The following is a 9,036-nucleotide window of genomic DNA, read 5'->3' on the forward strand; positions in this document are numbered from 1 at the left end:
CTAGCATGAATAATAAACATTTGTCATGATATGAGGAAATAAATAATAACTTTATTATTGCCTCTAGGGCATATTTTCTTCATTTATAAACCATAGAAAAGTTGTAATACAGTAGGTTTAACACCAATATAAATAAAGAATGAGTTCATTACAATACCTTGAAGTGGTATTTTGTTTTCTTTCGCTAACGGAGCTCACGAGATTTTCTGTTAAGTTTTGTGTTGTGAAGTTTTCAAGTTTTGGGTAAAGATTTGATGGATTATGGAACAAGGAGTGGCAAGAGCCTTAGCTTGGGGATTCCCAAGGCACCCCAAGGTAAAATCTAAGGACACCAAAAAGCGTAAGCTTGGGGATGCCTCGGAAGGCATCCCCTCTTTTGTCTTCGTTCATCGGTAACTTTACTTGGAGCTATATTTTTATTCACCACATGATATGTCTTTTGATTGGAGCGTCTTGTATGATTTGAGTCTTTGCTTTTTAGTTTACCACAATCATATTTTTTGTACACACCTTTTGAGAGAGACACACATGAATCGGAATTTATTAGAATACTCTATGTGCTTCACTTATATCTTTTGAGCTATATAGTTTTTGCCCTAGTGTTTCACTTATATCTTTTAGAGCACGGTGGTGGTTTTATTTTATATAAATAATTGATCTCTCATGCTTCACTTATATTATTTTGAGAGTCCTTTAGAACAACATGGTAATTGGCTTTTAGGCATAATAAAAACTTTCATATAAGTGCATTGAATACTATGAGAAGTTTGATACTTGATAATTGTTTTGAGATATGGAGATGGTGATATTAGAGTCATGCTAGTTGAGTAGTTGTGAATTTGAGAAATACTTGTGTTGAAGTTTGTGATTCCCGTAGCATGCACATATGGTGAACCGTTATGTGATGAAGTCGGAGCATGATTTATTTATTGATTGTCTTCCTTATGAGTGGCGGTCGGGGATGAGCGATGGTCTTTCCCTACCAATCTATCCCCGTAGGAGCATGCGTGTAGTACTTTGTTTCGATAACTAATAGATTTTTGCAATAAGTATGTGAGTTCTTTATGACTAATGTTGAGTCCATGGATTATACGCACTCTCACCCTTCCACATTTGCTAGCCTCTCTATTACCGCGCACTTTTCGCCGGTATCATACACCCACCATATACCTTCCTCAAAACAGCCACCATACCTACCTATTATGGCATCTCCATAGCAATTCCGGGATATATTGCCATGCAAATTTCCACCGTTCCGTTTGTTATGAAACGCTTCATCATTGTCATATTGCCATTCATGATCATGTAGTTGACATCGTATTTGTGGCAAAGCCACCGTTCATAATTTTTTTCATACATGTCACTCTTGATTCATTGCATATCCCAGTACACCGCCGGAGGCATTCACATAGAGTTATATTTTGTTCTAAGTATTGAGTTGTAATTCTTGAGTTGTAAGTAAAAAGAAGTGTGATGATCATCATTATTAGAGCATTGTCCCAGTGAGGAAAGGATGATGGAGACTATGATTCCCCCACAAGTCGGGATGAGACTCCAGACAAAAAAAATGAGAGTAAAAGAGAGAAAGGACAATGCTACTATCCTTTTTCCACACTTGTGCTTCAAAGTAGAACCATGATCTTCATGATAGAGAGTCTCCTATGTTGTCACTTTCATAAACTAGTGGGAATTTTACATTATAGAACTTGGATTGTATATTCCAATGATGGGCTTCCTCAAATTGCCCTAGGTCTTCGTGAGCAAGTAAGTTGGATGCACACCCACTTAGTTTCTTTTGTTGAGCTTTCATACACTTATAGCTCTAGTGCATCCGTTGCATGGCAATCCCTACTCACTCATATTGATATCTATTGATGGTCATCTCCATAGCCCGTTGATACGCCTAGTTGATGTGAGACTATCTTCTCCTTTTTGTCTTCTCCTCAACGACCATTCTATTCCACCTATAGTGCCATGTCCATGGCTCACACTCATGTATTGCGTGAAAGTTGAAAAAGTTTGAGAACATCAAAAGTATGAAACAATTGCTTGGCTTGTCAACGGGGTTGTGCATGATTTAATATTTTGTGTGATGAAGATAGAGCATAGCCAGACTATATGATTTTGTAGGGATAACTTTCTTTGGCCATGTTATTTTGAGAAGACATAATTGCTTAGTTAGTATGCTTGAAGTATTATTATTTTTATGTTAATATTAAACTTTTATCTTGAATCTTTCGGATCTGAACATTCATGCCACAATAAAGAAAATTACATTGAGAAATATGTTAGGAAGCATTCCGCATCAAAAATTCTGTTTGTATCATTTACCTACTCGAGGACGAGCAGGAATTAAGCTTGGGGATGCTTGATACGTCTCCAACGTATCTATAATTTTTTATTGTTCCATGCTATTATATATTCTATTTTGGATGTTTAATGGGCTTATTTATACACTTTTATATTATATTTGGGACTAACCTATTAGCCGGAGGCCCCGCCCAAATTGCTATTTTTTTGCCTATTTGAGTGTTTCGCAAAAAAAGAATATCAAACGGAGTCCAAACGGAATGAAACCTTCGAGAGCGTGATTTTTGGAACAAACATGATCCAAAGGACTTGGAGTGGTCGTCAAGCAACCAATGAGGAAGCCACGAGGTAGGGGCGCACCTACCCCCCTGGGCCCGCCCTCCACCCTCGTGGGCCCCTCGTGGCTCCACCGACCTACTTCTTCCTCCTATATATACCTACATACCCTGAAAACATCAGAGAGCACCACGAAAACCTAATTCCACCGCCGCAACCTTCTGTACCCATGAGATCTCATCTTGGGGCCTTTTCCGGTGCTCCGCCGGAGGGGGCATTGATCAAGGAGGGCTTCTACATCAACACCATAGCCTCTCCGATGATGTGTGAGTAGTTTACCTCAGACCTTCGGGTCCATAGTTATTAGCTAGATGGCTTCTTCTCTCTCTTTGGATCTCAATACAAAGTTCTCCTCGATTCTCTTGGAGATCTACTCGATGTAATCTTCTTTTGCGGTGTGTTTGTCGAGATCCGATGAATTGTGGGTTTATGATCTATATTATCTATGAACAATATTTGAATCTTCTCTTAATTCTTTTATGCATGATTGGTTATCTTTGCAAGTCTCTTCGAATTATCAGTTTGGTTTGGCCTACTAGATTGATCTTTCTTGCAATGGGAGAAGTGCTTAGCTTTGGGTTCAGTCTTGCAGTGCTTGATCCCAGTGACAGTAGGGGAAACGACACGTATTGTATTGTTGCCATCGAGGATAAAAAGATGGGATTTATATCATATTGCATGAGTTTATCCCTCTACATCATGTCATCTTGCTTAAAGCGTTACTCCGTTCTTATGAACTTAATACTCTAGATGCATGCTGGAGAGCGGTCGATGTGTGGTGTAATAGTAGTAGATGCAAGCAGGAGTCAGTCTACTGGTCACGGACGTGATGCCTATATACATGATCATACCTAGATATTCTCATAACTATGCTCAATTCTATCAATTGCTCGACAGTAATTTGTTCACCCACCGTAATACTTATGCTATCTTGAGAGAAGCCACTAGTGAAACCTATGGCCCCCGGGTCTATTTTCCATCATACAAGTTTCCAATCTATTTTATTTTGCAATCTTTACTTTCAATTTATATCATAAAAATACCAAAAATATTTATCTTATTATTATTATCTCTATCAGATCTCACTCTTGCAAGTGGCCGTGAAGGGATTGACAACCCCTTTATTGCGTTGGTTGCGAGGTTCTTATTTGTTTGTGTAGGTATGAGGTGACTCGCGCGTGGTCTCCTACTGGATTGATACCTTGGTTCTCAAAAATTGAGGGAAATACTTACGCTGCTTTGCTGCATCACCCTTTCCTCTTCAAGGGAAAACCAACGCATGCTCAAGAGGTAGCAAACGACATTACTATAACAACACTGAGATTATGACGTTAGAAGAATGATCATATTGAATCGACCCAATCTTGTATGTTATGAATTTAGTTAATATAGTCTGTAATCAATTGTAATAACACGAAGTATTAATGTGTGATTTTGCTCCTTAGACCATGAGAATATTATGGTCACCTCTTACCGTACGGTGGGCTTTGGGGTTACTCAAACATCACCTATAACATGATGATCATAACGACAACTTACGGGTTCATCAGAAAGTTTGACAAGTGGCTGGATAGCTCAAGAGTGGGATTTGCTCCTCTGACGATGGAGAGATATTCTTAGGGCCCTCTTGGGGTGATGGCATCAATCATCATCTGGCTAGACATATATAGGTGACTTCTTCACAGGGATACATGAACACAATAACGAGGAAGAAGAACAAAACCGTTAACGAGAATTTCAATATAATGAGCATAGTGATGACTTAGGAGGATACTAGTGCATCTCGGGTTTTATAAAGTATCGTGAAGCAAAGGGAACATCACATGATAATCATAGGTTCACTCGAATATCATTCATGTGCTCATAGGGATTGATATGGACGTCCACGATCCCGTTATCAGTCATTGAACGAATGGTTTCGTTCATGACTATGAGTTACCGATGTTGGGAATCGTTGCATGGAAAATAAAAAATTTCTAAGCACACACAATGATTTATCCATGGAGATGCATAGCAACGAGGGGGAGAGTGTGTCTACGTACCCTCGTAGAACGTAAGCCGAAGCATTTCACAACGCGGTTGATGTAGTCGAACTTCTTCGCGCTTCAGCCGATCAAGTACCGGATGCACGGCACCTCCGCGGTGTGCACACATTCAGCTCGGTGACGTCCCTCGCCTTCTTGATCCAGCAAGACGTCAAGGTGATGCTGAAGTGATCTCCGCAGGGCTTCACCTCAGCACTACGAAAATATGATCGGGGGTGTAAACGGTGGAGGGGGGCGCCGCACACGGATAGGCAATTGTCTGGTGTGTGCTAGGGAGACCCCCCCCCCACACACACACATATATATACCTGTTGAAACGTGATATCTTTGTATTTATTTCTGACTGATTCTCCTATTATCTCTAGCCTTGTATAGGTTGATTTCTAGAGATATTGTAGGGTTAGTTAGTTTGTCACGCAAGACATCTCCTGTATATATTGTAACCGACTCCGATGGAATACAATCGAGTTGCATCCTATAGTCTTCTACATCATATCAGTTTTCTACTGATCTCTCTCGCTTCCGCTCTAGGCCGCCATGTCTCACGCCACCGCCGCTCCTCTCTTCCTGCTGCCGCCGCCGCTTGTTCCACATGCTGCCGCCGTCGCACCAAACCCTAACCCTTCCACGCCGCCGTCGCCGCTTCTACTTCTCCTATATCCGCCACCACACAAAAACCTAACTCTTCCACGCTGCTGCTACCTCTCTCACAGCCGCCGCCGCATAAACCCTACACCCTATCACGCTGCCGCCGCTACTCCTTCCTTTGTAGCCGCTGCCGCCACCCCTACCTAACACTTTCCAGCCGCCGCCGCCCTCCTCCCAATCACCACCATGTCTCGCTCCAAAGCCGACCTCTCCGACGTTGGTTCTTTCGTCGGTGCCACCTTCACCTCCGATCGCCTCAACGAGCTCCACATCAAAGACCACGTTCCCGTCGTTCTCGACCTCGACTCACCATCCTACAACGCATGGCGCACGTACTTCGCGCTCCTCTCTCATGCCTATCCGTACCCCCTTCTCTCTTGCATCGTCGTCGGTGATGGCTCTACGCTTCCCATCACCCACCACGGCGCGTCCTCCCTCCCTCTCTCATCATCTTCCTTACCTCTCAACAACGTTGTTGTGTCTCCATCCTTAATCAAAAATTTATGTTCTATTCGTACTCTTACTCGTGAACATCCTGTTACCGTTGAGTTTGACAAACATGGTTTTTCTGTCAAGGATGCCCACTCCCGGAAGGTTCTTCACCGATGTGATTCCCCTGGCGATCTTTACCCGTGTGGCCCAACGACAAGTCGTGGTCTCGTCGCTCTCCACGCCGACGTCTCTCTCTGGCATGCTCGTCTTGGCCATCTCGGTGCCGACGCTCTTCATAAAGTTTTGCGGACTTTTCCATTTTCATGTAATAAATCGGAGGCACACACTTGTCATGCCTGTCGTGTAGGGAAACATGTTCGTTTGTCGTTTTCTTCCTCACCATCAATTGCCACATTTCCTTTTGATATAATTCACTGTGATATTTGGACATCTCCTGTGCCCAGCAATTCGGGTTTATCATATTACCTTGTGATTTTGGATGATTTTTCTCATTTCACTTGGACCTTTCCGTTGCACCGCAAATCCGACGTCGCTTCCTCCCTTCATGCTTTCTACGCTTATGTTGCCACACATTTTCATCGCACCATTGCCCATCTTCAAACCGACAACGGAAAGGAATTTTATAACCTTGCTATTCGCACCCTCTTATCCACTCATGGCACCATTTTTTGTCTCACATGTCCATATACATCTCGGCAAAACGGTCGTGCCGAACGTGTTCTTCGCACTCTTAATGAGAGTGTTCATGCATTGCTCTTCCACGCACACATGCTTGCCCGGTTTTGTCCCGATGCTCTTGCCACAGCTACCCTTCTCCTTAACATCCGGCCTTGTAAACCCCGATGGAACTACACCCCTTATCATCTCTTATTCGAGTCACCTCCATCATATGATGATCTCCATGTCTTCGGTTCCCTTTGTTATCCTAATATCACCGCCACGACACCACATAAGCTGGCGCCTCGCTCTATCGCTTGTGTTTTTCTAGGCTACCAACCCAACACAAAAGGTTTCCGTTGCTACAACCCGGAGTCCCATCGTGTGATCGTGTCTAGGCACGTTTATTTTGATGAGGTTGTTTTTCCGTTTCAGCAGGCAGCATCGCGTCCCTCGCCATCTCTGGATGCCTCTCCTCGATGGACTCGTGGAGCCCTTGTGCTCCCTCCACCCCGTCGCTCAGGCGCGGTTGTGGCCTCGTCGTCCACTGCCTCGCCGCCCTCAGCGTTTCCTTCGCTAACTCAGGGGGAGTCGGCCTCCCAGGCCACGTTGGGCCCTCGCCTCTTGGCTTTGGAGGATCCGGCCTCCCAGGCCTCGCCGGGCCCCCGCCTCTTGGCTCTGGAGGAGCCGGGCGCGCCCCCAGCTGGGGTCTCGGGGGCCTTGTCCGCTCAGGAGGAGCCGGCCCCCTCGGCCCCGTCTGCGCTCTCATCGTCATCTACGATCGGGCCCTCTGGCTTCTGGTCGGCTCAGGAGGAGCCGGCCCTCTCGGGCCCGTCGGCGCCCTTGTCGCCATCCACGGTCGGGCCTTCTCATGCCTCGACGACGCCCGCGACACCAACACCCGTGGCCCTGCCTGCGTATTCATCATCATCCGAGCCGACTATTGTGGCCCGTCACCGCGGTCCACGCCCGCCTCCCCCGCCGCCTCACCACCCCATGGTGACGCGCGCCAAGGTCGGGGTGCGCCAACCGAATCCGCGCTACCACAACCTCAGCGTCACGACCCTCTCCCCGGTTCCGTGATTGGTGCATTCTGCGTTGAGTGATCCGCATTGAACCGTTGCTATGCGCGATGAGTACGATGCTCTTGTCGCCAACGGACTTGGACCCTTGTTCCTCGTCCCCTGGAGCGAATGTCATCTCGGGCAAGTGGGTTTTTCGTCACAAACTCCTCCCGGGTGGTTCTCTCGACAGGTACAAGGCTCGCTGGGTTGTCCGTGGATTTGCACAACGTGCCGGTGTTGACTTCTCTGAGACTTTATCTCCGGTCGTCAAACCCGCCACGAATTGTGTGGTTCTTCAGCTGGCTGCCTCTCGCCGCTAGCCCGTACATCAACTCGGCATCAACAATGCTTTTTTGTACGGCCATCTTCAGGAGCGAGTTCTCTGTCAGCAGCCGAGCGGGTTCGTTGACCCTCAGCGATCGGATGATGTCTGCCTGTTGTCACGGTCATTATATGGCCTCAAACAGGCTCCGCGCGCCTGGTACCAGTGCATCGCCGCGTTCCTTGGTCTTCTCGGGTTCATAGCACCACCTCTGACACGTCGTTGTTCGTGCTACATCAGGCTGATCATGTGGCTATGCTTCTGCTCTATGTTGATGATATTGTCATCATTGCCTCCCGAGCGGATCTTTGACATCATTGGTCGTCTCGGCTCTGAGTTTCGGCTGGAGGATCTTGGCGCGTCGCACTTCTTCCTTCGCATTAATATGCGACGTGATGCCACTGGGTTTTTTCTGCATCAGGGCGAGTACGCTCTTGATCTTCTGGACCATGCCGGCATGACTGACTGCAAGCCAGCCGCCACACCTGCTGAGGCCAAGCTGAAGCTCTCCGCCACCCCTGGCCAACCTGCTACTGACGCCGCTCTTTACCGCAGCATTGTGGGCGCCCTTCAGTACCTTACGCTCACTAGACCAGACATCCAGTTTGCGGTGCAGCAAGTTTGCTTGCATACGCACTCGCCCCATGATGTTCATTGGTCTTTGGTCAAGCGCATTCTTTGGTACATTCGTGGCACCCCGACCTACGCTCTTCGTCTCCGTGCATCCGCCTCGACTGAGCTTCTTGCTTATACTGACGCGGATTGGGCTGGATGTCCCGACACTCGACGTTCCACGTCTGGCTATTGTGTCTTCTTCGGTGACTCTCTTGTCTTCTGGTCCTCTAAACGGCAGCCTACTATCTCCCGTTCGAGTGCTGAGGCCGAGTACCGAGCAGTTGCCAACATCGTTGCGGAGACTTGTTGGCTTCGTCACCTTCTTGGTGAGCTTCGGATTTCTCTTCCGAAAGCTATTGTGGTCTTCTGAGACAACGTGTCGGCCGCCTATCTCGCGGCTAATCCGGTGCAGCACAAGCGCACCAAACACATTGAGCTAAATGTTCACTTTGTGCGCGAGAAGGTTCAGTTGGGTCAGCTTCGTGTTCTTCATGTACCGACCACCCAACAGTTTGCCAACATCATAACCAAGGGATTGCCTACCGCTGCATTTCAGGAGTTTCGTTCTAGTCTTTGCATCGCCAAC

Source organism: Triticum dicoccoides, chromosome 1A (assembly GCF_002162155.2).
Source record: "Triticum dicoccoides isolate Atlit2015 ecotype Zavitan chromosome 1A, WEW_v2.0, whole genome shotgun sequence".
NCBI lineage: Eukaryota > Viridiplantae > Streptophyta > Magnoliopsida > Poales > Poaceae > Triticum > Triticum dicoccoides.